This window comes from Antechinus flavipes, chromosome 2, assembly GCF_016432865.1.
Source record: "Antechinus flavipes isolate AdamAnt ecotype Samford, QLD, Australia chromosome 2, AdamAnt_v2, whole genome shotgun sequence".
Taxonomy (NCBI): Eukaryota; Metazoa; Chordata; class Mammalia; order Dasyuromorphia; family Dasyuridae; genus Antechinus; species Antechinus flavipes.
The window spans coordinates 406,968,937-406,986,594 of NC_067399.1; the positions used below are offsets into that span (position 1 = coordinate 406,968,937).

Genomic DNA, 17,658 nt, shown 5'->3' on the forward strand with positions numbered 1-17,658 from the left:
GCAAATGAGAACCACATTCGTGGACCTGGCCTTTCTATCACTTTTTTTTTTTTCCTTTCTATCACTTTCTTTGCTGATCCTGACTCTAGGCTTTATTTCTTAACTCTGCAAAACTGGAACAGACCTCATTTTAGGGATATGAAAATAGAGGTCCAGAAAGGTTACATGACTTAACTCAGAAGTATACAGGGAAGCAGGAACAAAGTAAGAATCTGAATCTCAATTTCCTAAGGGAGGAAGGGTATAAACACCTATGTGCCAAGTACTGTGCTAAGCACTTTACAAACAGTATCTCATCAAATTAAAGAATAAATGTTCTTTGTCCTGTAGTTTGTGCCCTCTTCTGCTTCCTCTTTATCTCTGGGAGAATTCAAGCTCATTAAGTTCCTTATATATCTTTTTTCCATTCTAGATATTACTTCCCTTTAGATTTCTCTAATTTGCTTTTTCCACTTCCCTCCCCAATTACCTTTCTCCTTTATGATTTTCTTTCCTTGTCATGCCTTTACATCAATGATCCCTTTCTCTGTAGCCTGGACATATCTTGGCTTTCAGCTTGATAGACTCCCTTCACTCTATATTTAATTGATTCTTCTTGCAACCCATTTAAGCCCCAAGGAATATGAAAGCAAAGCAAAACACATACATACACACACACACACACACACACACACACACACACACACCAAACAAACTTTTCTTAGAGAAGGTCTTAGCCTAAGAAAGGGTGCAAAATTACAATATTGAAGCAAGATAAATACAGGATATATTGGAGACAATTGACAGAGGGAAGGCACTAGCAATAAGGGGTATAAGAAAAGACTTCATGCAAGTGGGATTTTGTCTGGAATTAGAAGCCAGGAGAGATTTTTAAAATAATTTCAACATATGATCTTTTCCTTGTTCAGGATTCCTGTAAGGGTTACTTCAAATTGTCTTGGGAGAAGCTGACATGTCAGAGGACATGAGAGAACTATTTCAGTTTCGACATCTCTCATTAAGCTAGAAATAGTTTATATATTAGATTATTATTTTTATTTCTGTGAGATTTTTACTATATCATAATTTGTCTTCCTTCTGCTATTCCTCTGAAGGAAGTCTTAACTACATGACAACTTCTTGTTTCAATTTGAAATGCTCCAACTAGAGGGCCTTTAGAATTAGGGCTGCCAACATTCTTAACCTTCTTACCACTCTTACCACTCTTTGGAAACCCCTTATATAAAAATCACATTTTTAATCAGTTCCCAACCTACTTCATTCTATCTCAAATCTCAGTTGCACTTGTATATTGATTGCTCCAATACAGAAAATCTTTCTCTCACCAAAAGTCACATAATCTTAAAACACAGAGACATTACCTGAGTTTTGGTCTTTGGTGGTTGTCAACATTGGATAAGTAGAAGTAGAAGATGCTAGGGTTGTCAGCATTGGGTGAGTGGAAGTGAAGTTTGTTAGAGCAGTAACAGTACTGGCTGGTGTTAAAACAAACATTAAAAACAAGGATTAATTAAGCCACAGACTGCCTCTACTACCTTCTATTGGGAGGCAGCTTTTCTTAGGTCAATGAAAACTAGAAAAGCATCAAAAGTCAATTGACTCTGGTCTTAATGACCAATTCTTGACTTTGCAAATAATGTATTGATCTCTTAGCCACTTCCTCATTTAATGGAGTTCTTACCCACTCTTGTGCCTACAACAATCACACATCTATCCAAGTACTTTCTTCCTATAACAAATCTCAGTTCTGAGCTCACTTACTCTAAGAAATCTATCAAAGCAAGTAAGGATTAAAGTAAGGTACTTCCTTTTGTGTGATAATTACTAAAGGTACACAGTCACAGAAGCTATTATTTATCTTCCATTTCATTATTTTCTAAAAATGACAGTGACTTCTCTAAATTCTGCATTAAATTTCATGTAATATATAAATAAGTAAATACTGAGAAGTCGTCATTATTATTAGAAAAATCAGTAACCTACTATGTTCAGCCACCTTTAAAAAATAATAATTCATAGTTCTATAAACCATACTGAGAGGAATTGAGCAGGTTGGATTGAAGGCCAGGATTGTAGTAAGACATATCTAGTTTAAAGTCCTTCCTCTGACACACACTTAAGAGTGTGTAACTTTGAATAAATCTGTTTCAATGCCCCAAGTAACATTCTAAGAGAGATCTTTACCATTCTGGTGGCATGGACCTCACATCTACACTTAGTCTATGGACATATAAGCAGAATTATGTTTTAAATGAACAAAATGCCAGTTTCTCTCCAATTCATTTTACAAATGAGGAACAGAAGCAAACAGGGTTAAGTGACTTGCCCTAAGTTACAAAGCTAGTGTCTTAATGATTGATTTGAACTCCGAAAAGTGAATCTTCCTGATTCTAAGCCCCATACTCTATCCACTGCGTCATCTAGTGGCCAAAATTCCAATTAAAAAAACGGCATTAAAATAAATATGTAATTTTTCCCATTCAATTTCAGGAATACCCTGAAATCTCTCCACATATCCATTAGTATTCCATAGACTCAAAAAAGCAATGCTTTCTCTGATCTGCAACAGTGACAAGAAATCATAAATCCAGACCAATATAAAGAAGCCAAGACATAGGAAGAACAGATAAAATCTGAGTGCATACTTAAAACTTTTTTTTACTTTATTTTTCTTGGTTTTCTATACTTTTTCTTTAGTCCTATGTAATTTGCATGATGTCACATGTATAATCGATAACATATTGCTGGCCTTCTCAAGGAGTAGAAGAGGTTCGTGGGAGAAATGATTTGGAACGCAAATTTTTAAAAAGGAATGTTAACAAATTTATATGGGATAGGAAAATATTAAAAAAAAATTTGAAACAAGTCATAACCCAAATTCCTTTTTTTGACTCTCAAAAAAAATTTTATCCTGAACTTAAAATATGAAGAGAGAACTTCCTTATACAAGGTAAACCACAAAAAGTATTGTATCTATGAAACCATGTATCTCCATTTCATATTGCTTACTTTTAAAAATTACATAATTTATCTCATACATAATTTCAAAACCATCATTCTTCACTGCATTTCCTTCTGAAATGTACCCCAATTCTTTTTACCTGGAGCAGATACTCTACTCAAAAATGTTCCATTAGATTATAATGGCTAACAGTTTGAAATACCTCTGGCCCTCCAAAGATATTATGGGCAACTTCTAAATGATTAAAGGTCTTTAATGTTTATAAGGGGCTTTGAGATCCATATCAAAAGTCAAAATTAGCTCTGGAGGGATCTGCCTTGGTTGGTCCTACTAAAGATTTGTCCAGATTTTTTCTCTGTATTTAGAATCTATTTTATCTCATTGAAAATACATTCTCCTCTTTGATAAAGAGAGCTAATTCAATTCCAATTGATCAAGGATGGACAGAAGCAGCTACACCCAAAGAAAGAACACTGGGAAATGAATATAAACTGCTTGCATTTTTGTTTTTCTTCCCGGGTTATTTATACCTTCTGAATTCAATTCTCCCTGTGCAACAAGAAAACGGTTCGGTTCTGCACACATATCTAGGATATACTGTAACCCATTCAACATGTAAAGGACTGCTTGCCATCTGGGGGAAGGGGTGGAGAGAGGGAGGGGAAAAATCGAAACAGAAGTGAATGCAAGGGATAATGCTGTAAAAAATTACCCTGGCATGCATTCTATCAATAAAAAGTTATTAAAAAAAAAAAAAAGAAAAAGAAAAAGAAAACTGTTCAGTTCTGCACACATATATTGTATCTAGAATATACTGTAACCTATTCAACATGTAAAGGACTGCTTGCCATCTGGGGGAGAGAGTGGCGGGAGGGAGGGGAAAAATCGGAACAGAAGTGAGTGCAAGGGATAATGCTGTAAAAAATTACCTTGGCATGAGTTCTGTCAATAAAAAGTTATTTTAAAAAAAATCTAATCAACACAATGATTCCAGAAGACAAAAAAGAAAAAAAGAAAATACATTCTCTTCTCTAAAGATAGTTTTGGCAATGTAATATCTCGTCTCCACATAGGGGATGTTCTGAAGAATGCTAACTTCAATTGTATTAAACTCTCCATTGCTCCTATACTTAAAGTTTCCTCTTCTCAGATAAGAGGAAGTAGAGCAGTAACAATGCTGACTAGTATTAGAAATAAAACTTTCACGACAAGAATGAAGCCTCAGAGACAGAAGTAGACAAAAACATGAGTTGGGGGAAATTGTGAGAAATGGCCAAACAAAAGTTTAGGGCAAGGAGCATAATATAAAAAAAATCAGTGAACTTCAATAATGCAAATTATTAATACAAAAGGGTGAATAATACAAAGATCAGTGACAGAATGCAAGCCAAATGATAGTGCTGGTACTTATAGGGATGGAGAAGTCTTTTCTCCTGTATGAAGAACAATTTCTTCACCATATCTATGAAATGAGGAGTTCATGACCTCTAAGGTATTTTAGTGTAGCCACAGAAAAAAAAATTAGAATAGATGTTATTTTTTTTTTTGGCAAGGCAATTGGGGTTAAGTGACTGTCACATAGCTAGTAAATATTAAGTGACTGAGATTGGTTTGAATTCAATTCCTCCTGACTACAGGACCTCCCTGCCATCTAACTGCCCCAGATGGCATTTATAAAAGGGTGGATTTATATAAAGGAAAGCTTCTTTAGAAGGAATAAAAAAAAAAAAAACTTCCTTAAAGGAAGGTAGGTGACCCAGTGGATAGAGCACTAGTCTTGGAGTCAAAATCAAATTCAACTTTAAGCCTAATTAGCTATATGATCCTGGTCAAGTCACTTAATCTCTATTTCAGTTCATTCGTCTATAAAATGGGAAAATTAATAGTACCTACTTCACAGTAGGTATTATGAGGATCGAATTAAATAATATTTTTTACAGTTCTTTGCAAATCTGAAATGGCTAAATAAATCCTAGTTATTAACAATTAGAGCTATCTCAAAGTAGAATGGCTTACTTTAGAAGTAGTAAGATCCCACTCACTAAATGTCTTTTCAAACAAAGGCTGAATAGCCACTTGCCAAAGATGCTGGGGAAGGGATTCTTAATCAGATACAGTTTGAACTAAATAGCCACTCGGGTCCTTTCCAACTTGAATTTATTTTCCAATTCTGTAATTCCAGTTCTAAAATTCTTATGATCCTAGAATCTATCTCTGAGTAAGGGTTAAGACCCAGCATAAATTCTTAAATGAGGTCCACACAAATCTATTTCATGGGTCAACATCAAGAATAGTTAATGAACAAGTAATAGCTTCCTCTAGGCTTATGAGGAAAAAGAAATAACTGTCACTCTTTATTTGCTAGTTATTTTCAAAGCACTTTTGTCTCCTTTATACTTAAGGGATAAATCAGAGATTATAATGCCTATTTGACAGCTATAATAGCTAGCACTTAAATATTGCTTTAAGGTTTGCAAATCACTTTACAAATATTATCTCATTTAATGCCTGCAGTCAGGTTTTATCTATTATTTACATTTTATATATGAGGAAACTGAGGCAGAGATATGTGATTTGCCCAGGATCATACAGTTACCAAATGTCTGAGGTCAGATTGGAATTCAGGTCTTTCTGACTTCAGACTCAGTGTATCTATGTACCATCCCTCCCAACTCTGGGATTGTTGCCCATTTTGTAAGTGAAAAAGCTAAAGCAGAAAGAGATTGTGACTTACCCAAGAGAATTTAGATCTTCTTGACTCCAAACCCAGGACTCTATATGCTTTGTCAACAACTGGGAAAGCTGTGGATAAAGATTACTGTATTCTATCCAAGGTAAAAAACCACAGCCCTGACTCTGGCAGAATGCTAGAGAAAATTTGAACCAGAGAGCTGGTTGTTAAATTTTCAGTGTGAACATTTATACCTTGGAGTATGGCAAATACTACAAATCAAGGCTTGAGTTATTATTTTGTTGATTGTCTAGATTTAAGAAAGTGATGGAGAAAGTATGGAGAATGAAAATTAAATTTAAAAGTGTGTCTCAGGGGGAAACCATTTGTTAAACATTTCCCAGCACACCCTGAAGCAAGGTATCCTGACTCACAGTCCAGTGCTTTCTTCTAGACTTAATTTGGCTCTTTCCTCTCAGGGAAAAGTCCCATTTCATTTCAACAAGCATTTATCAAGCACCTTCTAGATGCAGGTCATTATACTTAAACTCTGGATAGGGGCAACTAAATGGCACAGTGGATAGAGCACTAGACCTGAAATCAAGAAGACCTGAGTTCAAATGTGATCTCAGACTCTTAACACTTCCTAGTTAAAGATGTGTGACTCTGGGCAAGGACTTAACCCCAATTGCCTTGCAAAAAATAAGAATAATGATAAACTCTGGATACCTTGATTCCAAACTTTCATAAAAATACATTGGGTCACTTGGATGATGGATAATCGAGTTGAAAATGTTTGTTAATGAGGCATCTCATTTTTCTTGGAGAACAGAAGGGAGATACTGTCTTCATCTCAGATTTTGCTCCAAAGGACCAAGATAAGGTTAACAATAACAACAAAAGGAATGTTACCTGAAATAAAAAGCTTTAAGTTTCTGATCTAACTAGAAAGAGGACCAAGGAACAGGAAGAGGATACTCCTAAGATTGAGGACAGTAAGAATATAAGTGTAACAGGAAAAATAATGTGAGGAAATGGACAAATGTTTGGAGAATATGCAAAATCAATTTGATTTAGTTAATGGGCTAAACAGGGATCTGAGGCTAAAGAGTACTATTTTTGCAATCTTAGAACCTAGATTCTAATCTCAGGTCTATGACACCTCCCTTTGCCTCTTCCTCTGCCTCATCAGTAAAGGTTAGATAGAATCACTCACCTATCCTTCCTGATTAAAAACCTAAAATGCCTCAAATATTCTGCTGGGCCCACATGGGATGCCATTGATCTAAGTGATTCCTTGAGGGGATATAGAGTCACATCTCTATCTTTGCCGAGTCTTTGTATTTAATAAAAGAGGTTTTTAAAACTATCTGCCTCATTGATTCAGACTCTCTAATGCATGTCCTAGCCTACATAACTGACCTAAGATCTCAAAACTTGATTTTCATTTTTATATCCCCTACTCAAAACTCTGACCACAGGAATTCCTCAATATTATTTTTTTTGTCATTATCCTAGAGGGTGTCTAGTTACTTAAGGGATATTATGGAATTATCTTTAATGTGTTTATTCAGTTGAATTATAATAGATGATATAAATATTACATATCAAGGCAGCAGGGTGACACAGTAGATAAGAGCAAGGGGACCTGGAGTCAGGAGAACCTGAGTACAAATCCAGTCTCAGACACTTGCTAGCTATGTGATTCTGGGAAAAATCACTTAACCTTGATTGTGTCATCCCAAAAAATAAATAGATGCCATGCATCATTTTCCATAGAAGCAAGAAAAGCAGAGGGCAAAAATCAAGTCAAATAAGTATGGAAAACGTTACTGCTCCAAGAAGACTAGGAATCGTTCAATTCAGCCATATATTAGGCTCTTATACTGTTCTAGACACTATACAAAGCATAGAGGTCACCAAGATATAAGTCTTTGCCTTCAAGGATTTTATGTTGACCCTAACGTAGTTTGGAAAGGATATTCTAGTAACAGAATCTTCTTGAAAAAAGATGACATGAGCCGAGTTTGGAATCATTTTTTCTATGATTTCATTGCAGTAGCAGCTGGGTAGTAGAGGGGATAGAGTGCTGCATCTGGCACATAGTGATGTTTAATAAATACTTGTTTCTTTCCTTTACTCTTGTACAAAAGGAGAGATGTCTCCACTTGACAAGTGGAGTTCTACGCTAACACTTCTAAGTTCACTTGCTCTTGGCATCTCTCCCTTTCTCAGACATTTCTTCCTTTAAGAAAACCATTTAGAGGGCCCTGTTTTGGGTCTTATCTTGAAAGCTCACATCCAGAATCCCTTTACTCCTTTAAAAAAAAAAAATCAATAAGCAAAGGGGTGGAGTTCAGAGTTTGAGGATTCATTCCTGTTAGGTTGTGACAATTAAAGCATTACTATGACTCAGGCCCTCAAATGGGCAAGATGACATCAGATACCAAGTAACTTTGAAGAACCATCTAGTAAAAGTTAAGTTCTTTGAAGTCAGGATTAACATATTCATTCTCCCACATCTATCTGTACCTTACACTTAAGGGCCTTAAGCAATATTTGTGGAATCTCTTCAACTCTATCTGAGGTACCTTAACATTATCTCAATATGGGAATGAATTGCTTGGTCTAGCAAAGATCAAATGAGGTCATGGAATTCTTGGTTTAGATCTGAAAAAGAACTTTATAATAGTCATCTAGACTAACATCTTCACTTTGCAAATGAGAAAAGCCAGGACTAGAGATTAATCCAATTATGATTCTAGAACTGCCATCTGTGGACCCAAAGTCCCAGAAGTAGCAGAATCAAGATGAGAATCCAGGTCTTTTCCAAAATTCATTATCCTTTCTGCTGGTCATGGCAGCAAGAGGGGACAAATCAGTTTCAATAAATCTCTTTTCCAAAAGCCTAGAAAGTAAAGGTGAATCTTCTGAATGTTATCAGCTCTCAGAACAGCTAGATGGTGCAGTGGATGGGACTCAAAGTCTGTGTGACCCTGGGCAAGTCACTTAACCCAATTACCCCACCCAAAAAAAAAAAAAAAAAAAAAAACCTCATATCAGTTCTCCACAAAAAATAAAAGTTGGTCAGAGTTATCTAAATACCAGTTTCCCTACAGTAGAGAGGACCTAGAATAAAGACCTTAGCTAATCCAAACAGGAAATTGAGATCAGCAAACCTAGGAAAAGTTCCTTTGACTCAATTTTCTTTAGGAAGATTTTTAAAGAGGAGAAGGGAATGGGGGAGATTTAAGCATTTCTATAACATTTACTATGAGCAAGACACTGAGCTAAGTCTTTTACAAATATATTTCATTTGGAGAAAAGGAAAAAGACTCACCTTGTTCAACTTGCAGTATCATTGTAATTGTCTGATCATTAAACCAACCATCAACTTCCACCCGGCAGCAATAAAATCCAGCATCTGCCTCTGTCACATTCTCTATTGTCAAGGACACAGTTCCTTGAGAAAAGTTCTCCTTTAAGTGGTATCGCTTGGAATGCTGAAAAACTACCTTGTGTCCATCTGTCCAGATGATTTCATTTGAGCACCAAATCAGAGGACACCATCCCAGACCCCAACACATAGAGGCGACATCCGTATGCACTATAAATGTGCAAGGCAACGTGACATTTTGACCCACTATTCCTCTGATAATCTTTAGAGACTCAGAAGGACCTGCTGGTAAAGAAAAAAGATGGAGATTAGAAAACAGACTGTAGTGACTGGGCTTTGGACTTGGAGTCAGGACAGGAGTTCAAGATTGTTTCAGACACAAGTTCTGCATCCCTGTGGAAGTCACTTAGGCTAGTTCAGTCTCAGTTTCCCCTTCATCTTATAAAATGGGGATAGATAATAACAGGTCCTCATTCACAGGAATGTGAGAATCAGAGTTAAATTATATAAAGCACTTGGCAAACCCTGAATTACTATATAAATGCCAGCATTTTTAAATGGAATAGTGAGAACATGATGGAAAATGAAAAAAAATAAGGTACTTTGTAGAGTGTAAAGGAAGAGCAGGGACTAGACCTGTGATTTCAATCATCTAAGGAAGCCCTAATGAGGAAACTACCTCTATCTACTAGAAGTAGACTTTCTAGTCTAAGAGAATTGCCTAGAAAGCAGAGGTATCAAAATTAAGGCCTGCTTTTTCTGCATTGCCACCCTGTCACACTCTGTATCTTAACAAAAACAAATTAAAATACAATTATGAAATATTTAACAAATTAAATAAAAAATGTAACAGAACACAGATAATGTTAATATGTGATTTTCTAATTCAATATTTAGCCCACAAGGATTCTTATGTAAAATCTGGCACATTTTCTTTCCTTTCTTTCTTTCTTTTGTTCTTCCTCTCTTTTTTTCCTTTCTTTCTCTCTCTTTCTTTTTTTTTTTATTTGAATGCAATCAGGCTTAAGTGACTTGCCCAGGGTCACATAGCTAGGAAGCATCTGAGAACACATTTGAATTCAAGTTCCTTCTGACTCCATGGCCTGACTGTACCACCTAGCTTCCCCAAATATAATTTCTATTTGAGTTTGCTATCCGTGAGCCATACAATCAGTATATGTCAGAGGCAGGACTAGATTTTCCTGGCTCTGAGGCTGGCTCTTTAAAATGTTGTATAAAAATACTATCTTCACATGAAGCCCTAAGGATCCATTACTTTCAGGTTGTAAAGATTATTGGAGTGAGGACAGAAATGTGTCCTGAAACCTTCAGAAATCAATTATTAATTAAATTAAAAACTTTTTTTGCACAAACAAAAGTCAACACAACCAAGATTAGAAGGAAAGCAGAAAGCACCAAGATGCCTCTCATAAAAAAGGGGTAGAAAAATAACAACAATTTAATAATAAATAAATAAAACAATAAATCAAAAATACTAATAATAGTAATTTGAGTTTTAGTTATTTTCAGTCATGCCTGATTCTTTGTGACCCCATTTAGGATTTTCTTGGCAAAGGTATTGATATGGTTTGCCATTTCCTTCTACAACTCATTTTCTAGATGAGAAAACTGAAGGCAAACAAGGTCAAGTGACTTTCCCAGCGTCATACAACTAGTGAGGTCAGAAGATATGTCTTTCTAACTCTGGACCGGCACTCTGTGCTCTATGGGACACCTCACTACTCTAATAATAAGAACCTACATGCACGACAATTTTCAAAGTCTTTCTTGTAGAATGTACAGTCCTTAAGGATAGAGCTGTTTTCATCACCCTCTTTGTATCTCTAACACTTAATAATAGTGCATAGTTTTCAATGGTTGAATTGAATGGTGTGAATAATCTCTGAACTAGTGAATATTATTTGTCTCTATTTGTCTCTTCAGAAAAGCTGAAGTTCAAAGAAATTAAAGTACTTGACAAAGGATCACATGACTAGTTAAAGTGTTCTAGGTTGTGCTTCAAATCCAAGGTTTATGACTCCAACATCAAGATTCCTACATTATGATTTTTTAAAATAAATGTATTTTAAAATGTTGTATAAAAAATACTATCTTCACATGAAGCCCTAAGGATCCATTACTTTCAGGTTGTAAAGATTATTGGAGTGAGGACAGAAATGTGTCCTGAAACCTTCAGAAATCAATTATTAATTAAATTAAAAACTTTTTTTGCACAAACAAAAGTCAACACAACCAAGATTAGAAGGAAAGCAGAAAGCTGCAAGGAAAGGAGAAATTCACCAAGTATCTGTAATAAAGGTCTTATTTTTCAAATATATAGACAACTGAATCAAATTTATAACATACAAGTTATTTCCCAATTGATAAATAGCCAAATATATGAACCGGCAGTTGAAACCAGTTATCTCTAGTCACTGAAAAAAATGCTCTAGATCACTAATTAGAGAAATGCAAATTAAAATAATTCTAAGATATGATCTCACAGCTTTCTGACACAGATCACAGGTCTAATATGAAGGAAAAGAAAAATGAGAAGTGTTGCAAGTAATGTAGGAAAAGCGGAACCCTAATGCATTGTTGGTAGAGTTGTGAACTGACCCAACCATAGTAAAAAGCAATTTGAAACTACACCCAAGGGCCATAAAACTTGTGCATATTCTTTGATCCAGGAAGTCTATATCTCAAAGAGATTTAAGATAAAAAGACCTATTTGTACAAAACTGTTTATAGCACCTCTTTTTGTGGTGGCAAAGAAATTAGAAAGGAGCAAATGTCCAGTCCATAAATTGGCTGCTGAACAAGATATAACAAAAACCTGGACTTACATGAACTGATGTTCAAGACAGACAGAGGAAGAGACAGTGACAGGGGGAGACAGAAGGAGACAGAGGGAGGGAGGGAAGGAGAAGAAGAAACAGAGGAAGAGACGGAGGAGAAAGAAATGGGGAGGGGAAGGGGAAGAAAGAAAGAGAGGAAAAGAGGGAGGAGGGGAGGAGAGAGAGGAGAGAGGGACAGAAAAAAATCCATCCATCTATAGATAGAGATACATGTAAATATAAATATATGTATACATATATATGATCTATCATCTTCTCATTACCCCTTGTTAGTTCAAACCAATTCTGGCAGCTTAAAGGAAGAATGCTGGTAGCTTACCAAATACATTCCGTATGATGTAATGGTGGGAGCCTGACAAATGGCACTAGATTTGGAGGCAAAGGACCTTAAGAGTCTCTGAGGCTCATCACTTGTGTAACCCTGAATAAGTCATTTAACTGCTCTTGTTCTGAGTTTCCCCATCTGGAAAATAAGGAAACTTCACTAGGGGTCTCTGGGGTCCCCTTCCAGCTCTATATCATCCTTTGATCCTAAAGAGTAACTTTCCTATTCCATGCACAGATGGCATTTGACTTCAGATTGATTCCTAGCCCATTAGATGGCCATCCTTCTCCAGAGAATTGCCCATGCTCTATGAGAACTAGGCTTAAGGTTCACTAGATCAAACACCCCTTTCCTGTCCTTATTTTGCCATCCACAAATGTTCTCCAGGTTTCCAAATTCAGTTTCACTTACCCTTTACACGAAACTTATTAAAGGAACAAGAGGCTTATAAATAACTGTATTATCCTATTAAAACATTCCAAAACATTACTTCCACTTATAACATATTATCTGTCTCTGATTTCATTAAATCCAAAGCAAGAAGAAATGGAGAATGAAAATGATAGTTATCCCTTTTTAAAACTAAGAAAAACAAGACTGTTGGTTAATATGAAACAGAATCAGAAGCCTCACTAATTTATTTAACTGTAGCTTTATAATATTAATAAGGTTAAGTGTCAAATAGCTTTATAATATTAATAAGGTTAAGTGTCAAATAAAGTTTTATGAAAAATTAATTAATCTTTATATTATAATTCTCATATGCATATATCTGGCACACTAATATATTTTCCTTTAGTATTGGAGATTTACTGAAATATAAAAGTACAGAGACAAAAAAATCCCTAAAGTACTCCTATATGTAGATCATATCATTCACCCACACACACATATACATACCAGTAAGAAGTACCATCACTATGCAACTGAACAAGCTGGAAAGCATCATGGCACTAGCTGGAAAAAAAAGTCAAACAACAGACTGGTTAAGTTTCTCAGGGAGAAGAGGTCTAAGTCCCTTAGTTTTAACTTCCTCTTTCCCCTGGCTTGACAAATTATGTTAGACATCAAACTTGGCAACCACAAAACCCTCAGGCACTAGTGAAGTCCATGGTATCTGCTGTCTAGTTGCTGCTTCACTTCTGGATGATGAAAAAGGAAACTTCATAAGTTCATCTAGGTCCCACCACATAAGATTCATCCTAAGTTGCTATTTCTGACCCAGCAAAATGAAGGGAAAAAGAAGAGAACTGTATGGTGTGACTAAATTAAAGGAGTTCCAGGAAGAAGACTGAATCTTCCAATGCCCAAGAAAAATTTCCTTCTTTGGCAGTGCCCTTTTTGGGGCCATAGGTTGATATTTCAGAAATCCCCTCACCTCCCAATGCTCCACAAAATTAATAAGTTCATTTGTCACAAAGTATACCCATAAGACTAGTCAAGTTATCTTGAAATGTATAATTAACATTAAAAAAAGGCCTTGTATGTTCTAAAATATCCATTAGCAGCACTTTTGGAATAATACTTGTAATAGAATTGTATTTTGTGGAATAACAAAGAACTAGAAACAAAATAGATGTCTATAAATTGGAAGATCATGAAAAAAAATCAAGAATATGTAGAATACCGAACCATGAAATGGTACAGAGATAACTAAAGATAACATTAACCATAATGGAAAGAGGACTGGATTTGGTGTCCCAGTATTAGGATGAATAGACTCCAGCTAAATACTATGTTATCCCAGTATCTAAGTAGGTCCTAGTGAGAAATGCTATTTACTGCTATCTCTTCTTGATACAGGGATTGACACTGCAGAATTTCTTGTTTTGACAAAATTGTCTTGTATAGACAGAGCTATCTTGTAATGATGCCACAGTTGCTATATACATGCCGGAAGGCAACTTTCTAACACAAATCTAACTTATACTATGATAATTTGTAACCTTACTGACACATATAATTAGCATAGTTAGCAAACCTATTTAGGGCCCTTTCTCATAAAAGTTCCCAACTTCTCCATAATTAATTACAAGTTCATTAGGAATTTTGCTATCTTGCTAAGCATCCCAATAAAGCAATGGCCCTTTGCCTGGAGATGGACTGAGTTTGGGAATTCATTCCAAACATCTCCTCATCTTCCTGACTTATGGTGTACCTTGTGAATATAGCTGCTCTGTATGAGGAATAGTCGGTGTCTCAAGGCCTCTCCTAGTCAAAGTAAACCTCCCCATCTCTTTCCCTTTGCTCTGTAGTTGCATCTCTTCAAGCACAGGAGAACTTAGTGTGATTACATCATTACAACACACTAAGTATGTGCAAACCATTATCTCATCAATCACACTAAGTGCTAACTATAAGCACGCTGTAAGTATCCCTTGCTTCAAGTATACTTTACACAAAGTTCCCCAACTATTGGGTTGAGTGGATCATGTCAGCCCCATAGAATTCCCTCTTGAGAGGGGAAGACTCTCAAGGCTTTTCTTGGGAATATCTGTTATTTCTCTCCCTCTATTAGACCAGCCAAGATGAGTGACTGAAGTTTTTGGTTTCCTGCTCCCCTACCTTTTTACAGCTCATAGCAAAAGTCAGTCACCTTCTACAACCTGGGATTCATTGCCTTTTGAAGAACTGAAAGAAGCTCCGTCTTCAAGACCTTAAAAAGAAACATCTTGATTTTTTTTTTTAATGCTACCTGGTCTCATTACAACTTTGAAGACCAAGAAAAATGGACTGTTTGAGTCCCTTAATTATAATGCTATTTTGAAACTTTTATTCCCACTGCCACTAAGGGAAATGGATTGAGCTTCCATATGTCCAAGATTTTACAGTCCTTTTACAAGATCCAAACCAATCTCAACAAAGGAGGATGCTCCTATCTAAATTTATTCCAGAAAAGGGGAATGAAAAATAAACTGATCTTCTAGATGATGAGCTCCTCTTCCCACACCTATCAAAAAACTCTCCTTTATCCATCCAACCTTCCTTCTCATTGTTCTCCCAGATTCTTACAACAAGGGCCAGACTCTGATATTTGACCTTTCCCAAGTTAAAGGAAAATTTGGCCATTATTTCATAGATTCCACTCAATTTTTTGAAGATTTTAAAATGGTAGCTCCCCAATTTATTCTTTCTCTGGGAGATGTTAAAATTTTTATCTTTTATTGTGCAGTTGAGAAAAAAAGAATTTGGGATATGGCTCAAAAACTCAGGGACAATTGAGTCCTTCTCAGGTACTAGCTATTGTCCTAGGACAATAGCTAACCCATTCACCAATTCTCAAGGGACAATCAGGATGACAGAGATAAAAAGAGGAAAAATAAATGATAACCTGCCTATTAGAAGACATGAAAAGAAGAATCAAAAAACAGGTAAATTATGAAAATCTCAAAGAGATAACCTAAGGGATTGATGAAAATCTAGTTCTTTTACAAAGTCAATTAGAAGCTTTTAAAAAATATACTAACTCTGACCCTTTTTCTTCAGGTCAGTCCATCCCTAGATATTTGTTGGAATCTCCAAAATTTGATTATGGGACCCCACACATATCCAGTCTAATTATTGGAGACAGACAGCCTTTGAAGTCTTTAACAACAGAGACCAAGCTACAGAACAAATTTTGCAGTCAATTTTTTCCCATATCAAGAAAAAAGAGAGAATATTCCTCTCTGGGATCCACTTAGATGCTGGGTTATAGACAGAGACATAGTATTTTGCTCAGGAACATAATTCAAATCCCACTTCTGACATTTACTACCTGTATGACTTGGAGTGAATCTAAACCAATCTGGACCTCACCTGCCATATCTATAAAATGAGATTGTTGGCTAAAATCTCTACAAGTAAGTAGAATTAAGAAAAAGAGTACTCACAATTACCGCAGCAGTATAAATGAGAGGAAAAAAAAAAAACACAAAATGAATTGTAAGCAAACTTGACCTCAAAGAAGAATTGAGAAAATTTCACTTCCTCTCACTGTTATTCAATCATTTTGAATTATGTCTGACTCTCTGTTACCCCATTTCGGGGTTTTCCTGGCAATAATACCGGAGTGGTTTGCTATTTCTTTCTCCGATTCATTTTATAGGTAAAGAAACTGAGGCAAACAAGTAATTTGCCCAGGGTCATACAGCTACTAAGTGTTTGGGGTCAGATTTGAACTTGAGAAGATGTCTTCCTGACTCCAGGCCTGGCACTCTATCCACTATGCCTCTTCATTGCAGCTGGTGAATATTACATGTAGGCCACAGAAAGTGGGGGAACTCTGGGTAAGGTATACTTGAAGCAAGGGATACTTACAGGGTGCTTATAATTAGCACTTAATCAGTGTGATCTCTAATTCCCACATAGTGTGCTGTAATGATGTAATTACTCTAGTTCACACATACTTAGTGTGCTGTAATGATGTAATTACTCTAGTTCACACATACTTACTGTGATATAATGATGTAATCATACTCAGGTATTTAAGGGCTGAGAGGATTGGAAATGAGAGACCATCCTGATGGTTCTCCAGACCAAAGCTGGTCCCAAGATCCTCCAGAGAGCTAATCCAGGAACTACATTATGGCTCCCAAACATGGGACACAAGAAACACAAGAAACAAAGCAGCAGCAGCATCCGAGAGCTGTTTGTGAGTAGGTTCCTCCCAGAGTTCCTTCACTAATCCGCAGGGAAGAAGGGAGAAGAGAAGAGTCAGGTTAATTAAATGGGCCAACACATCAGAAGACTGAGCCAGGAGACTGATGAGAGACTTAAATGTTTTGACTATAGTCCTCTTCTCCATTTTAAAGTTTGCCCCCATGATATCTCACAAGCTTCAACACTTGCTACAATGCTATTTAAACTCTCTAGCATAGGGATTCAGACACCTTAGCATGTGGACTTAGATAACAGTCAATGCATGAACTTACAGACCGTGCTGTAAGGGGAAAATCATTACACTCCCATTAAAAAAAAAAATGGGGAATTGTTAAGGACCATGCCTAAGTGAAGGAGCATGTCAGTTTTCCTAGAGCCTTCGCAGCTGTGAATCATAACACTTGAAGGTGTTGCAAAGCAGCCTTCGCAGATGTTCCTTGTGGAATGGGAATGAAATAAATTGGAGGCAGAGGGAAGAGGCGAGAGATCAGAGAACACGACGACCTCTCAGTCTCCTTGTATCATCCTCTCACATGAAGAGATCCATTCTACAGGTCTGACTTAGACCTCCAGCAGCCACTGGCAGGTGGGATTCCATATCACAAAAATTGCATATGCTATTCTACTCAGGTGTGTAATCTTTTTAACTACCTTTTTTTGCTTTTGCTTCTTTATCTTTAATTACAAGAGTTCTTAGTGGCTAAAATCACTGGAATCAGGAAAACCTAAATCCAAATCTCACTCAACAGTTGTATGATCCAAAGCAAATCAGTTAGTCAATAAACATTTATTAAGCACCTCCTA

The 17,658-nt window shown here is 36.2% G+C and overlaps 1 pseudogene; it reads right to left on the reverse strand.

The window, feature by feature from the left end:
- Positions 1-17,658, reverse strand: part of LOC127546749 (hepatitis A virus cellular receptor 1 homolog) — a 40,232-nt pseudogene that overhangs the window by 12,150 nt on the left and 10,424 nt on the right.